The sequence below is a fragment of the Gallus gallus genome, chromosome 3 (assembly GCF_016699485.2).
Source record: "Gallus gallus isolate bGalGal1 chromosome 3, bGalGal1.mat.broiler.GRCg7b, whole genome shotgun sequence".
Lineage (NCBI taxonomy): Eukaryota > Metazoa > Chordata > Aves > Galliformes > Phasianidae > Gallus > Gallus gallus.
This window is the reverse complement of record NC_052534.1, coordinates 39050962-39067172: the sequence shown is the minus strand read 5'-3', so window position 1 is coordinate 39067172 and position 16211 is coordinate 39050962. Positions and strand designations below refer to the sequence as shown.

At 41.3% G+C, this 16211-nt stretch overlaps 1 long non-coding RNA gene across 1 annotated transcript in view; it reads right to left on the bottom strand.

The window, feature by feature from the left end:
• Window positions 1–400: 400 nt before the first annotated feature.
• Window positions 401–16211, bottom strand: part of LOC100857993 — a 46956-nt gene continuing 31145 nt past the window's right edge. Inside the window, exons 5-6 of the long non-coding RNA XR_005858879.2 lie at window positions 5663–14901; window positions 401–2759 (exon numbers count right to left, since the gene is read on the bottom strand). This is a non-coding gene — a long non-coding RNA (uncharacterized LOC100857993). The remainder of the gene's footprint in view (window positions 2760–5662; window positions 14902–16211) is intronic.

Sequence of the window (16211 nt, the reverse complement as noted above, 5' to 3'; positions counted from 1 at the left end):
TAAGGCACTGTTATAGTAAAGACCAGAATCTGTGGGAGTCTGCATAGAGAAGTACTAAAGATGAATAACAGTAATGCAAAAGGTCACAGGATTTTATGCTTTTCTCTAGCCTAGATCACAAGAGTTATAACAAGACCCAGAACAGAGAAGAAGATTTAAATATAAATAGATAGAATATTCTTCAGTAGGCTGGACTGATGTTAAGGTAAATGAAACCTTTAATTCCTGTGGAGATAAAGCAGTCTATAGTGTTAATAATACTGATCCAAACTGAAGTCTATCTTGTTTAAATCAAATAAAGCTTTTTACCAATTGAGGTGCTAGTGTAGACACGAAACTTGAGAAAAAGTAAAGTAAAACTTTACTGCTGAATATTCTCCTAAGAGCAACACAGGAACTATTTATGCACAATCACATTTAATTACAATTTCACATAGAAAAACCAGAATGACAACTTTGTGCTCAAGAGAGTATTTTAAGTTTAAAACTCATCATTCAGAGTCCTACCTGATGCCTGAAAGGCGGAGGGGAACTGGTGTGTGGAATGTGAAGCATAGCAAGGGAGACTCTTTCATGGTGTAGAAATTCAAAGAGATGGGAGGAATGAGGCAGAGAAAGATGGTTATCGCTGAGATTAATCCACTTTTTTTCTTCATGCCAGGTTAAAATACTAAAAAGAGAAGTCCTAAGTGCTTCCTTAATAATTTTAGTGGTGATTTCTTGAAATGATATACGGCAAAGAGGGCATTTCTTGTCTGCTTAAGGTCTAGTCCATTATACTCCATAGACTATCAGGTATACTTGTATTCCTCTTTTGTTTCCTCCTCCATAAATAACAAATGGATATAAATGAATAAGGAGAGTTATGACAAGCTCTGTGGGAAAATATCTATTTTTGAAGAGGAAAAGGACAGTATTTATGGGGCATGAGGTACACTGGAGGACCTGCTGCTCCCATAGTCATCATAAGACACCAGGACTTTCCAAAGAAGCAGAGCTTGGCTCCAGTGAATTTCTTTTGCAGCTGGCAGTGACAAAAGACAGAGAAAAGATTTAAGGACATGAAAGTAGGGCTGGTGATGGGGGAGCCAACAGCAAGAACTGCTGAGGGTTAAGCAGACACAGGTGTTCCTGTGTAAAGTTCACAGCTACTGTCTCCAGTGCATGGCTGGCCATTGCCCTGTCAGGGGGATCCACATACCCCATGGCTTACAGGAGCACTGTTGTCCTGGAGGAGCATCAAACCCCACAGAGACACCCGCACCCCCAGGGACTTCCACCAGTCAGTTTGCTGCTCCCTAGAGTGCTGCTAACTATTGCCAGTGCTAAGCCACAGCCCACCATCTGCAGAAGAAAATTCACTGCAGCTTGCAGGCCATCCCCATTAATGCATGTTCTTCCCCACCCCCAGTAATGCCCATGACATATGGTTGGGCTGCAGAAGATGGCTTTAAGCACCCCTCCTCTCCTGCTTCTGCCTGGCTAGGCTTGGTCTTAGGGGAAGGGACAAAAAATGGTGTTTTGATACACAGATGAGTTGGCTGGGGGCTAGGATCTGCAGCGTAGCATGCTTAAGATAATTGCATATGTGGTTCTTGGAAACTCACTCCTCAAGGGTCTGATTAACAAGAAACTTCTTGCTTCTCAAATAGCTGATGAGGACAGTTGACAGAGATACTGTAGCTTTAATCCAGACCAAGAAAATACTGTATTTTAAATTAATTTCACAGTTACTATCATGTGCTGCAAAGACAGCAGCAACAGTTAGGCTCCAGTCAGAAACACTAAAAACCTTATTTTTCTTATCCGATACTTTTTTCAGTATTGTTGTGGTTTAACCTGGGAGGCAGCTCAGCACCACACAGCTCACTGCTTCCCAGTGGGATGGGGTAGAGAATTGGAAAAAAAATTGAACTTGTGGGCTGAGATAAAGACAGTTTGTCAGGACAGAAAAGGAAGGGAAAATAATAACAACAGTGACAACAACAACAACAATAATAAATATATACTGAAGTCAAATCATGCATAATGCAACTACTCATCACACACCAACAGATGCCCAGACAGTCCCTGAGCAGTGGCAGTGGCCACATTCCAGTTTTATTGTTCTGAATGCACAACATGGTTTCATTCATCCCTTTGGCCAGTTTGGTCAGCTGCCCTCGCTTTGTCCCCTCCCTGCTCCCTCTTCACTAGCAAGACAGCATGAGAAGCTGAAAAGCATAAGCACTGCAGAGCAACAACTAAAATATTGGTGCATTATCAACATCATTTTTCTCCTAAATCCAAACATGGCAACATACCAGCCACTGTGAAGAAAATAAACTCTATCTCAGCCAAAACTGGGAGGTATGTAGATGTTCGTCCTTCAGAAATCCTTTCAGTACTATCCAGTTCTTCATGACAGTTGAAATTGCTCTGTTTATTGATCTTATAGCTTGTTAATCCACCGTTCACTAGAGTATGCAGACACTATGATTCAATAGCCTGAGGAAGAGTCAGTCTTATGGGATACATTTCTGGTCCACCTTCTGAGTAGGAAAACAAGATTGCCGGCTTTGGCTGAAGAGGTATTGCTCCCATCCATTATGCAGCATGCCTGTAAGTGCTAAAAGCACCTGTTCTTTGTGCAGGGTGACCATTCTTCTGACCCTGATTAAAATGCGGTCTTGTAGAGAAGTGTGTTGGGTGAACATTCTGGTGATTCTAATGGCAAGAGTCATCCACTTTGAGCACCACAGTATCCATTGCTGTACACACTGTCATGGAGAATGATTGTATGAGTAAAAAATTTCTTTGACCAAACCCGTATCATATGATCTCGGTCTTTGATGGTCTTGGAAAGTGAGAAACCATCAGGTTCTAATAACTGCCACACATTTGTAAGCATGAGGACTAATGATCTTTGGCTGCAGCATCCATTTCTGCTCCTTTGTTGTCCCAGCCTCAAACCAGCATCCCTTGTTCATACTATTACCATTCAAGGGGGGCAAATGCAAATAAGCATCTCTGTGTTGGATTTACAAGAGCTTAAATACAATGGGAATGTCTTCAGTAAGGAGGGAAAGTATGGGAAATTCTGGGCTTCAGTACTGCATCATACAAATTAAGGATAAAAGGATGTAGAGGAGATAGTATCGTAGGAAGATGCACTCTGAGAACATGCAAATCCCAGAGCCCACTCACAGGTTCTCATTGGCCATTGGCATTACAGGATGCACCATTCCTATGTCATATGGTCAGGAGATGTTACAGGGAGCACCAGTGTATGTGGCTGGGTAGTACAAAGTATGTGACAGTGAGCTCTGTACAGATGACTGCTGATCTGAAAAAACTATCTGGGGTGGGAAGAATTTGTGTTCTGCAGTGCAGGGATGGGAAGACAGCCGGAGTGAAACTGGAGATCAGAGAGACACCAATCTGCATGTGGGCTCCATGTATGGACCACAGTCCTTCACCTTAATTACTGTAGGAAGAATATTTACCCTAAATGGTTGTCTCTGGATCAAATTTCTCATTCCCTTTAAATGTTAAGTCTCACCTTCCCTATACCTCGTGCTGTCATGGTTGCATCTTCAGGGTGCAATTACACAACACCATACTGCCTTTGCAAACAGTTTTTTTGCTCGATCTCATATAGCTTACTCATACAGTTGGATTTTTCCCAGGGCTTAAGCTCATTTGATCAAAGCTACCTCTGCCTGATGCATCCTGGTGCCATAATGAGAGCCTGTAAGGCACATCCATTAGCAAATTTCCACCTCTCCACAGACTTTATTTCAGAGGAATTTCTGGCCTTTGTTTAATAAATCTGAGTCCTTGGTTCCCACTTTGATGACTGTTTAATCAGGTAGTTTTGCCTAAAATAAAAAATCTCAAAATGGCTCCAGAGGCAGCTCAGAATTAATTGTAATCTATCCATCTAAAACTTCTTCATGGTAAGAAATTACCTTGTGTTATTTTAGGTATTATAAAATCATATTAAAAAAAAAAATAGAGAGAGAAAACTCAGATGCTAGTTTAAAATGAGAAAAGCAAGTCTAATGAGCAGCTGCTAACCTAGCCAAACCCCTTTTGTAACCTGACATGTGCTATCTTATGTCAGAAAGATACACTGAATATGGGAAATTTAGAATTATAATTGAAATGATAAGAAAAAGAAGAACATCAAGTAACTGCAGGAAATTCCCAACTCTTTCACACACACACAAAAAAAAGGATGTGGAAGATTCCAGAAATAGCAAAGTACCTTGGGTTATTCAGAACAAGAAATGTATCTGGTACTGCCCCAAATGGAAATTCTTTCCAGAAAACTGGAGATCAGCAGCATCCACTAGTACTTTATTTCTAGCTGTACATACTGTGCTGAGATGTCACTGCTAAAAGCTTCCAAGTTTTTTTCATATGCAAGAGTCTCACATAATTGCAAACATCCATTACTTTTGGTATATATATATACATTTTTTAAACAGGTTGATAAAGTACTGTATTTTTGTCCATATTCTGTACTCATGATACATGTAGGTGAATGGACTTTGCATTTGGCTTGGTGAGATTTTGGAACAGCTTATCAGGCTGATAAGCATTGCTGTTTCTCCACCCATGGGAGCATGCAAGGAGTTAAAAACATCACAGCACATTAATTACTCATAGGCATCAAGAGTGGTGTTGCTGCTGATGCAAGGGAAACGTTGTGCATACAACCTCGCTTATATTTGAGACTGATAAACCTGAAAGCACGCAGATGCACATGCACACACACGCAAGTCCTGCTGCTGTGCACTCAGACAAAACCTGCTCCGTGTGCAGTTTCACTTCTCTGTGCAGCTGGGAGCGTGGGGGATGAGCCTGGCTGGGGACTGTCAGACACTGAAACTTATCCCTGAGGGACTATAATTACCCAAACACAACTGTTCAGGAAAGGGTACTAGAAGAAAAGAGTTCGGAATAATGACATCTTCCTAATTACCCATGGGTTTCTGTCTTTAAGAAACTGTTTGATCAATTCTCTTCTCAGAAACTCTGAAGCTAAAGTTCACACTGTGCTGAGGGAGGTGAATCCCATTGTGTTTGCTTTCTTTGAGTATCTACAGTGGCAAAGCCATTGTTCATCCTTGTGGCTCTGCTAGAGACCGGCAATACTTTGGTTGGAGGGTGCTGTATACATACATATAAGATTCCAAAAATCAGATGTTATTCAGAAACCTAACTATAAAGCGCCTCAGCCTCTTGTGTCCACAAATTTAGATAAAAATCTCATGGCAGAAAGCTTTCCTGTGACAATTGCCAAAATGCCCCCTCCTTACTGGGCCAGAAGTTCTCTGTGAACCTCTTTGACTGCTGTACAAAAGCATAGCCCCTTCCTGAGCCCCACTGCCACAGCTTCATCAGGCTGTGGTTGCAAATGGATTACTTCATCAGTACTACATGGCCTGTTATTTCCAGAGTCTGTCCCCTTTTCCCCTTTACTATAAAAAGAAGGAAGAGAAGACCTTGGAGTACTTCCTCTGTAACAGTGGTTCATAATATTTTTAGCTCACATTCCCCTTTCTTTTCTATATTAACGCGTCTCTTCTTCCACTTCTTACATCTACTGTCTTGTCCTGATGCTCTGTATCTCAAACCTCTAGCCTTCCTCTCAAGACCTGACAATTCAACTCACCTTTTTTTCCAGAGAAGATCACTGATCCCCACCCTGCAGCAAAGGCATCGCTGCCTCTGAGCTCTTGGCCACTGCTCTGTCCATCTGCCTCCACTCATATCTCTCTTGCTCCCTATGCACTGGCCCTGTGCCTTGGGGCACATACCTCTCTCTTCACCCTGCTACTCATTACAACTGCAACCCTACCTGCATCCCATTATTTATTTGTTATTCAAAGCATGTGGGCTTTGAATTTTTTATTCAAAGCATTCTTGCTTTTGCTGTTTGCCTGGGCATGTGAAATTTTAGAAGCAGGCCCAAACACATCAGACTCAATAGTGAGATGGTTGTACTCTTTTAAGGAGGCTTATACAGTGATAAATCTCCAGAATGAAACACTACCACGTAGTTAACATTCATTAGATGTATTCATGTCAGTGAGTAGACCCAGACACGTAGGCTGACATTAGGAGAACATATACAACTGTGTGTTCACTAAGCAGATAGATTGTCAGTCATTTCAACTCCTCATGAGTTAAAGTCAACTTTAATGGCAGTCCACATATGCAGACTGTCCTTGTTCATAAGAATGAGCCACTGGCAGTTTTTCAGCTGAAGGAATGGGATTTGATCAATTTCAGTGGAAAGACAGCAAAGCTCTTATTGCCTCCAATGAGCTGGAGAAAAAGAAGGAAGGAGAAAAAGAATAAAGAGATTTTTCCTGCTATAACTAATCATTGCAGACATATTTATTTCTGATAAGTATTTTAACATTCATAAAGCTAAAAAATACGTGTATATGTTTGATTTGAACTTTGGTAAAATATTGCCTTTGACTTAAAGGAATACACAGATCATTTCAACTGAAAAGGAAGACTTGTCAGGTTATCATAAGCAGAAAAAAAGGTTTTCTAATGGAAGTCCCAGAAATACTTCAGCTAAAACTTTCTGTACCAAGACACCACAGAAGGAAGAAAAGCTTGGATTCCACATATACTGAAAGCATATTTTTAACAAGCTGTTCTTTATTGTATTGAATCATACTGTTTGTATGTTTTTCCCTCTACAAACAATTTTGTGTGCTTTAGACAGAGAAGGCAGGAACAAAGAAATTTAAAAAAAAAGTCAAAACAAGGCAACTTATAAATGAACTCAGATTCATTCAGCTGAGATAATCAACACATGCTGTACTTCAAAACTGTTGGAAAGGACACCAGAATGACTCCATTAGACAGGTTATTATGCAAAAATAGAATAGAGACCAACTGAAGAAAAATACCTTGTGGAACCTTAGAAAATACATGTCAACCAGTAGAGATGGTTTTCCTTCCTTTCAGTACAGCCAGTCCAGAATGAACAACATGTGACATTTGGGTTGTAACAACTAAAGACCAATGGATAGGAAACTCATTTCATTTTCTTCCTTCTCACTACACTGCTTGGTTGGCATTTTTGATGGAGCAGTACAGACTCTCACGGTCTTCTCAAGACAATCCCTGTTTTAGACCTCAAAGAGCCCATGAACACAGCACAGAACATCAAATCTCACAGAATTCATTCTGAGCCATAACTGTCGCCTATTTCTCTTAGCAAAGAAGAGATTTCCCACTGGCAAAACCAAACAAAAGCAAAATAAAACTAAACAAAAGAAAAGAAAAAGAAGAACTGTGGCCTTGGAAACCTACTAAGCCTAGTGATCCATAAAGAGAGCAGGTAACAAAGCAACATGGGTGCTTCTTCTTGGTGTTCCTATGAATGATAGCTTGTTCTTTGGTTATTTCTCTGGCACAAAGTGGGCAGAAACACCTGGGTCTCAATGCTCTAATAAACAACAGCTTGCAAGTGGTGTGGCAATTGGATCCATATATGAATTTGGAAATACAAAGCAATTATGTGTAAGAGCCATATGTTTCCCTGTGTGACAAGTGAAAAGGTGTTCAAAGAGCTAAGACCTGGGGAAAAAAAAAAAAAAAAAAAAAAAAAAAAAAGATTAATACAATGACCTGTATGAATTTCTATGTGGAAATCAGGGATATTGCCTTCCTAGTCTTGTCACAGAGGGTAATAGCTGTTCAGAGCTAGAAAATCTGTGGGTTCTTTTGTTTGTTTGTTTTTTCCCCATGCAGTTTTATGCATTACTTTAACTAGGCTATTATTTTTGAGGTAGCCTAGTCCTTTAAATGAAACTACATTACACTGAACATTGGAAGGAAAAAACTGCCATAAGGTATTAGGGTTTAATTTAGCTCAGCCCTACGAGAAACTGCATATATGTTTGCTTCAGTGCTGTGCTGATCCAGTGAGGAAATTGATTTGCAGCTGGCTTAATAAAAGAACTTCAGAGTCCACTTGTCAGGACAGGGAAGGCAGCAGATGGATCTGTGGAATCGTTTATGCTCATTGTTACAAGAATGGAGATAAAAGCTGGGGTTTCTACAAAGGTTTTGGCTGGTGGTTCTGACAGCCTTTGGGCTGTGGGCAGCTTTTTCCATAGCGTGAGAGTCAGGGACATGGGAGCAGTGCAGGGGGACCCTCACACAGCGCTATGCTGGGGCTCATCCTTTCTTGTCCCCATTTGCTGTTGCAGATGATATCCCCAGTTTCAACTAGGCCTGCATAAACTGCACAGTTAGCTGCACACCAGGTTCATCAGGCAGATTTTCTTACTGGGGGAAGAAGCTACACACATACTTTGTGTTGTGTTGGTGACCTGAAAGCACCGGGTAGGGTCTGATTTTCCAGTAGCCTGCGCTCAACCTGAGGCTTTCCTTAATGTATATACTTAATTTTTTCTGCGTTGCATCTTGTGTTCTCTTTGGTTCTCATACACACATTTTACATTGTTTTATTGGCTAAATATCAATACATTTAGCACACATAGATGTTCTGATCACTAGTCATACCTTTGTTCAGTTAGAGTGATACCATTTGATACTGTATTTGGATATTGGCCCACTTGTACACACAATTTCCTCCACACAATACTTGGTGTATTTTGTGCAGACCTCAACAGATGACAGGCGTGAGTTTTCTGCTTGTTTGGTTTATTATCAGTTGTGTTTTCAGCTGCACTATTACTGCTTTTATACAACTGCAGCACTTAGATGTCACATTTCTTATGTCTCAGTAGCAGCCCTTTGACCTCCTGGGGTGACTCCTTCAGTTCATTTGCAGCACTTCAGTACACAGTTACTTATGCAGTACTAGCATGGGAGGACCAGGAACTATGTTCAATTCAAGGTTCAGAAATAAATCTTCTGTACAAAAAAAAAAACCTGCTTTGTAGATGATACTGATAGTTGATGTGGAAGGAAGGATATTTAGAGACTGAATTGTTCAAATAGAGGGAAGCAGAAATGCAATAAAACCCAAAGCTTCTGAATGCCTCTGTGGTTTGCCATCATATCCTCTGCACCCAGAAAGTAGAAGGGAAGAAACTCACTGAACATCCCTGGACGTCGTAGAAGAGAATTTGGAAATATCCTAGCAGCTCCAGGGCATGATGGCCAAAGACCTGTTTTGGAGGCAGCTCTAGGAGTGGAAATATTAAAATCTCTAAATGGGGCTGCCATCTTGTCTGTGAGTTATTGACTTTTAGAAGTACTGACACCAAACCCCTCCCTGACATTTGAGTACTTCCCTATTTTCCATCTGCAGAAAATGCTGGCATATACATTTCAGTCACTGGTAAGAAATGCAAGTGTGCACCAGCCCCTCATCAGTCTGCCCTCGGGACTCAATCTGCTGCATGTGTCACACACAGGCTCAGCGTAACAGATGGGACTGACGGATGGATGCTTGCCAGTAACAAAGATCAAACTAGGAGCTGTATTCCTGTGGCTGGATGAAAGACACAAAGAGGCAGAACAACTTCTAAACCTCCATGGCTGACAGACAACCTGCATGTCTCATGAAACAAATTCCACAGCTCCCTAGGTGGATGGGACTGTGGCTGCAGAATGTGTGTGCAAACATGTGAGTTGCATTCTAGACTTGACAAAAATGTAGAGTTTCTAGGTCAAAGAGAAATTCAGGTTTTAAAAATGTGTATTTTGTCCCTCTTGTCTCATCTACCCTTTCTTATCTATCCTGCATTCATTTTTTCCATTTATCTTATTTAACTTACACACAGAGAGACAGAAATAAAATTAAATGCTCTGAGATCAATATGATGCATGAGTGTTTCTGCTTGCATGTTCTAGTTGCTTTTCTCAACTTCCTGGTTACTGAAGGGTAACTTCCATGGGTCAGAAACTGTCAGCTACTCTTGTACAACAACAATCCATCTGCAGTTGGTCTTAAGGTACTAGAACAATTAACATGAATGATGGTAATGATGATACATCCTGCACATTGTCACCAGTTAGTTTCTCTTTGACCTATAGTAGATCAGCGAATTTAACTTGTGGCCTGGCCATTTACTTTAGAAGGTTCTTGCCCCCTGCACTTCAGGAAGGAAAATTTATTTCCAGAACATCTCTGGGGTTTATGCACCTCATAACCATCTCCACCCAAGGCATTAAAACCATGGTTTTGTTCCTAGGAAATAGTGGAGATGAAAAACAAAGACAGATTTAAACATGCTTTGATGAATTTTGCACTGATGTTCTTTTGCATTGTGGTGTAAAATGCATTTTGGCTAGGTGGCTTGAGTCTTCTCTGCAGAGTAAGAAACAAATCTGTTCCTGACAATCCTTCACAACTCCATGCCAGCTTTCCTGTGCTGAGACTCAGGAGGATGAGAATACAAAATATTTTGTCAAAAGGAATAAAAACAGCATCCTACAGTTTAAGAGTCATATCAGCTATTGTCAGGGTGATACTATGGCTTCCCAGGGTCCTCTGGAATTGAGCCACACTGGGGAATGGTGGAAGCATATGAAGTGAGGTGGCTCTGTCTTTCCCGCCACTTGTTACCTTCCCTCCTGTGGGATTGGCAACTGTTCCAAAGCAGCTGGAAATCACTATCTCCAAAACAGAACATTTGAAAAAAAAAGACAAAAAGCAGTTTCAGATGGGCCAAACCTACTCATGTTCGTATCGTGTAGAAAGGTGCATAGAAGGGTGGTGCTCATCCTCTGGTTCTGAGCCCTCACCAGGTGGGAGGGGGAACCTGGGGATATGTGATGTGCAGAGGGGTGGCAGTGCAGAGTTCCTCTAGATGGACGCTTCCCAAGGGCTGGGTAGGTATGTGCCTGTCTGGGTGTCATTTGTCCACAGCCGACATCAGTGGAGGTCGCTGGCAGCTGGGAGGAAGAGAAGTGGGAAGAAGGTAAATAAATGAAAAGAAGGGAGTGGGAAGTCCACACAATCTTTCAAAGAGGTGCACACTTTAGCTAGAAGGGATTTGTTAGAAGAAAATTGTTCAGACTCCTTCCACTTGCATTTCCTAGGGGCAGTATATTTGGGATCTTTGCCTGTCAGTGTTGATACCAACACATACCTTAAACTGATGCCAAATGTTGGAGGTGTTCAGCTTCTTTTAGCTGTTTTCATAGAGAAAATCCCAGGAGCCTTGCCTTCATGGGGACATCAGAAGAGAGTCACCCTAAGTCACCCCAGCATTGTACTTCACTGCTGTAAGTAGTGTCAGGAGCCTGAAAGCATGTGTGAGGCACCCTCAGAGACTCTGGAGGTGTAAAGCAGCACTGGATGGGTAGTTCAAAGCAATTAAGTGGTGGGTTTTTAGATGGGTTTGTGTATTTCCCTGTAGGGTAAGGCTGTTGTTGATAACTGAAAATTAAATGTCTTTTGCTAGTCCCCTCAGGGTGACAATACCTGTCAGATGAATCCATCTTGCACTCAATCTCTCTCACTTCCTCTCACTCTTTAAAGTAATAGTTATCTTCAGCACCTCTGGGCTTGTATACTGTCACTGAGCTGGAACACACCTTAAACTGCCATCTACTGCAAGGAGGAAGGGAAGGAAGGGAAGGGAAGATCAAATAAAGAAAAGGAGGAACGAGAAGCCCACATAAAGTTTATTTGTTGTTAAAACTTATCTTGCTGGGGAAACTGTTCTTCCATGTCACCATTCCTACTCCTGAAAAACTTTTCCTGCTATCTATCTCCATGTCATTTAAATATATTGCACAGACGGAGCTCAGTATTCAGGTTGGGCCTTCAGTGCTGTGTAGTGTAGGAACCTTTGAATGCCTTAGAGACTTTTTCTTCTATTTTAGCAACCTAGCATGATGTTTGCTTTCTTACACAGAATTCACAACAATATTCATGTGCATTTCTGCAGTACTCCCACCTAGTTAGTCATTCTCAACTGTTTTTACACCCAGTTTCTCCTCAAGAGCTGTGGCTTGCATTCCTTTCTATTCAGCAGCACCTCGCTTCCTGGATCTCAGTCTGCCCAAGGTCATTCTGTGATGAAGATCTTCTCTCCAGTCCCTTGCTTGGTATGTCCCTACCCTGAATGACTGTGCTGTATTCTGATCAGAACGTAAGAAAAAGCACCAAACAGGAATGGTGACAGGGAAGACTCTATAGCCTCCTCTGTTTATCCTTACATTTGACCAAATAGAAGGTGTCCCAACTCCCTTTTTTAACTTCTTCCTTCACCATGCTTTTCCAGTTTGCTTATGAGAACCTGTGATGTACTGGAAAAGCCTTTCTAAGTTGAAATGCAGGACACCAATGCCTTTCCTCTATCTGCAAAGTCCCAAACTTGCTGTAGCAGGAAATTAAATGTTTGCCACAATTTGTCCTTGATCTATGCCATTTCTTACACTTTTTATTTTTTCTTACTGGGGCACGCAGGTTATCCTGCTGTCTGGTTGTTGGCATTTTCTTCTAACAACTGAATTGTCAAGTTTGTAATCCCTGAGATCATCCAGTCTCTATGCTTTTCAAAAGAGATGAAATGCTTACCTTTCATCCACCTTCTCATACCTCTCCTGTTTTTCACCAGACCTTAAAATATATTTTTCACCAGACCTTAAAAAATAGTGGTTAATGCAAATACAATTAGACAGTATCTTAAATGGTGTAGGGTGAAGTACACCAGACCCCACAAACGTGAAAATATCATCCTTACTGATACACAGTAAGCCAATCCAGTCAAAACATCTTCTATTACATTTGGTCTCAGTTCACACAAACTTGCATTTTGCTTGTCTTCACCTGAGGCTCATGGCATTAAGGACTGCCCCTAGTCTAATTAGAGAAACAAGGACAAAGAGAGGGTTTCTGGTTTAAAGAGTATTTTGTTTTTTCACTCTTTCAAGGAAGTCCTGGAGAACTGTCCCTGCCAAACTTTATAAATTCAAGCAAAGAACTCCGGTGTTCCCCTAATCCCTAAGCTGCCATGGTGTGGGTGCACCGTCCTCCATGGGACTGTAGGGCAGAACAACGTGCCCTTCATTACTGACAGCTTGTCATCACTATGTGAAGAAAGGCATATTTTGCACTTCTGAAGTTTTGTGAAGGAATGCTGAACAAATAATAAGTTATGGTACCCAAAAGGGGGAGGTCAAAGCCTTCTCCCTGGCAGCAAAACTAAACCTCCAAAAAGAGGCAGAAAATGCCCTTTCCTTGCTGATGTGAGATTCATTCACAGGTAATTTGCTGAGGTCACTGGAATTATTCCTTATAGGGATGCTCTTAGAACAATGTTCCAACACAAATTTTATTAGAAAGCATTTAGGGAAAGCAAGAAATGGAGGTTTCTGCTTACAGCAAACAACTGGCCTTGACTGCATTTCCTTCTGTAAAGATGTGCCTGAAATACATGCACAGCACAGAAAAATCTATAAATGAGGAATTCATACAGTAAGGGGTCAGTGGGGTTTCTTGATATAAAGCTAAGAATAATCAGAGCTGCAGTCAAGGTGCCTGGAGATATAGGTGGCAGTAATTAGCTTCATGCTGGGTTTAAAAGATAATGTATTAGATGTAATCATCAACAGCTCATGAGACAACAGAGGACAGGTTCAGATAACTGGTACATAGAAGGAGAAGGTACACCGAGACAGCACTGTGTGAGACAATCCGTTTTCCTTTTGCCTGGCTCTTGTCAGTGAAATATGATGGCCACAGATGTGCCCAAATTTGAAGAAAAATAATCTTTTACATCTTGTATGTGGAATGTGGTCTTTCACCGTAGGAACACCAAATAACCAGTGCAACGTTTAAGTTTCAAGCCTGACATTGTTCACTCTGCCAGCCTTTTGAAAGCCTTCTTTTATTAAGAGCCAGGTTTCCCACTGCTCCCCTGTGTGAGGGGAGGTGCCTCGCTGGTGCTAAGTCTGCAGGTAGGTACTTATGAGCAGTGGGCAGATCCACATTCCTGCTTCACCCACCCTTCCACTCTGCTCTCCAGAAACAAAGGTGCATGACACAGCAGTGCCAGAGATGTTCACAGCCACTCCAGGACAGAGGAGGACCTCCTGTCTTCCAGCACTGCTCCTGGGAAAGCTCTGCCTGAGGCACGACAGAGTGAGGAAAAAGGCAGCCTGGTTCCAGCCAGGGATGGAAATTATTCTGGCAAGGTGTTCGTGAACCAGAAGGTGAAAACCTGTTGGTGTCAGCAGGAGAAAGAGACTAAGAGGCAGATGGTGTCAGTTAAAAAAGCTGGGATCACAAGTCTGCTTCTTTTCTGAATGATTATCAGGTACCCTGATTGTGGGTTTTGGAGTAGTTAAGGCAGTCGTTTATTCGGGTTCATGTAATTCTGCTCCTCTTACAGATGGCTTTGTAACATTCCTTTCTCAGTAGGATGAGAGACTGATGCCTGAAGAGATGCTGGGTGAATTATATACACTTGAGAAGGCTCTTCACACACATGGAATGAACACAAAGGTGCGCCTTTTCTTTGCTAGGTAAAGGGAAGATTTCTGTTTCCAACAAGAAACCAAGCAGAAAGTTTTTTGCTTGTGCAGAATAAGTAATTTTATTTGTGGTATATGGAGCTAAGAGGCAGTGGTTTCAGAAGCAATTGCTACCGGGTGTGAATCTGCAGCATACATTAGCTCTATGCCATCTGCAGAGTCCGACATGTGTCCCAGCATAAGAATCCCAAAACCTGACTGGCTAGACAGGCACGGTCTTCATGAACCACTGACTTCCAAGCTGAACAGGGCAACTGCTATGCTGAATTAGAGATTTCTTTCCCAGAAGTAAACCATGAGCTTAAAGAAATGCAACTCAATTAATGGGCAGACTAAGTTCCTGGGGAAAGTGGAATTATCTTCATTTTTTCTTTGACATGCTTATTACCACTGGAGGTGCAGCAAAGATGAAGCTGAAGGTCACTGAAAAGAAAGAAAGATTGAATTTGAAGTACTTTATCACTGAAACTGCAGCATTTTCCCCTTACCAGTTTTTAAAACCTAAATATCCATTATATTTCATTGGTGCTTAGCTTATCTGTTCTGTTCCATTTTATTATTAGCAAGTGTGCTTATAGGGGTATAATTGCATGGCAGAATGAGAGCAAAATGACTGTTTCCTTGCTGAAGAGCTTCAGAAGAGTTCCAGCTGCTTTGGAATCATACAGTAGGGTTGCTAAGTACACCAAGTCAGAGGCAGAGTTGAAAAGCTCTGTTATCCATCATAGACTCATTTTTCAAACTGTGTTTTCTTCAGTTGTAAGGATATGATGTGTGCAATTTTGTATAATACAAAACGTGTGAGCAAATGACATTTTGTCTGTTTCTATTGTTGTTTTGGGACAACACTTTCCTTTTCCAGCTAAGCATTCCCAAATTATTCCAACAGCTTCCTAAATTACCCTTTTACAGCTAGAAAAAATATTTTTATAGGAAACAAGGAAGAACACATAATTAAGAAATAAAATATGAAATGTGGGAAAGGTAACAGGGAAAAATAGTAATGATCTTTTTATCTATACCCCGCAAATTTTATGATATATGCTATATATACCCTATTTTATCAGTGCCTCTGGGAAAGCTGCCAATATACTAGCCTAACCAATTAATGGGAGAAAGAAAACTCTACTCCTACAATTGCATTGTCATAGCAAATTTCCCATTTAATGAAATATATCGAAGATGGAAAATCTCAAACAGTGGTATTCAGACAGAGTAACTGATAAATCAAGGGCCTGATTCATCACTGCACTGCCCTTGCTACACATTGGAGCAGCTCTGTCAGCCTTGGACTTCTGTAAACATAAAAGCCAGAGATAGATGTTGGTGAGTCAAGTGAGAAAGACTGATGCAATCAATACTTTTTTGTTAGTGGCTTTTCCCAGTTCATTTAAAATCTTTTCAGATTGTTTTTTCTGCCTCAGGAAAATATTCATTTGGTACTTGATTCTTTCCAGAGCATGTGTGGCTTCCATAAGAGCAGGTTACAACAAAAGCAAAGCAGGGAGCCATGTATTAAACGCAGCAACTGTGTATTAAGTAAGTGCACAGCAATCAAGTCACCCTAGCTAGTAATGGGTATGAAGATTAAGGAGAAGAAGTAAAATTAGTGCCTGATCCAGACCCGACTGGAATTGGTGAGTCAGGGACAGTTCCACATGCAGAGGGACTCAATTCTTCTACGGAGTTTGGGGGCTGGTACCTCACAAGCAGCACAACCATGTTTGCGTGCG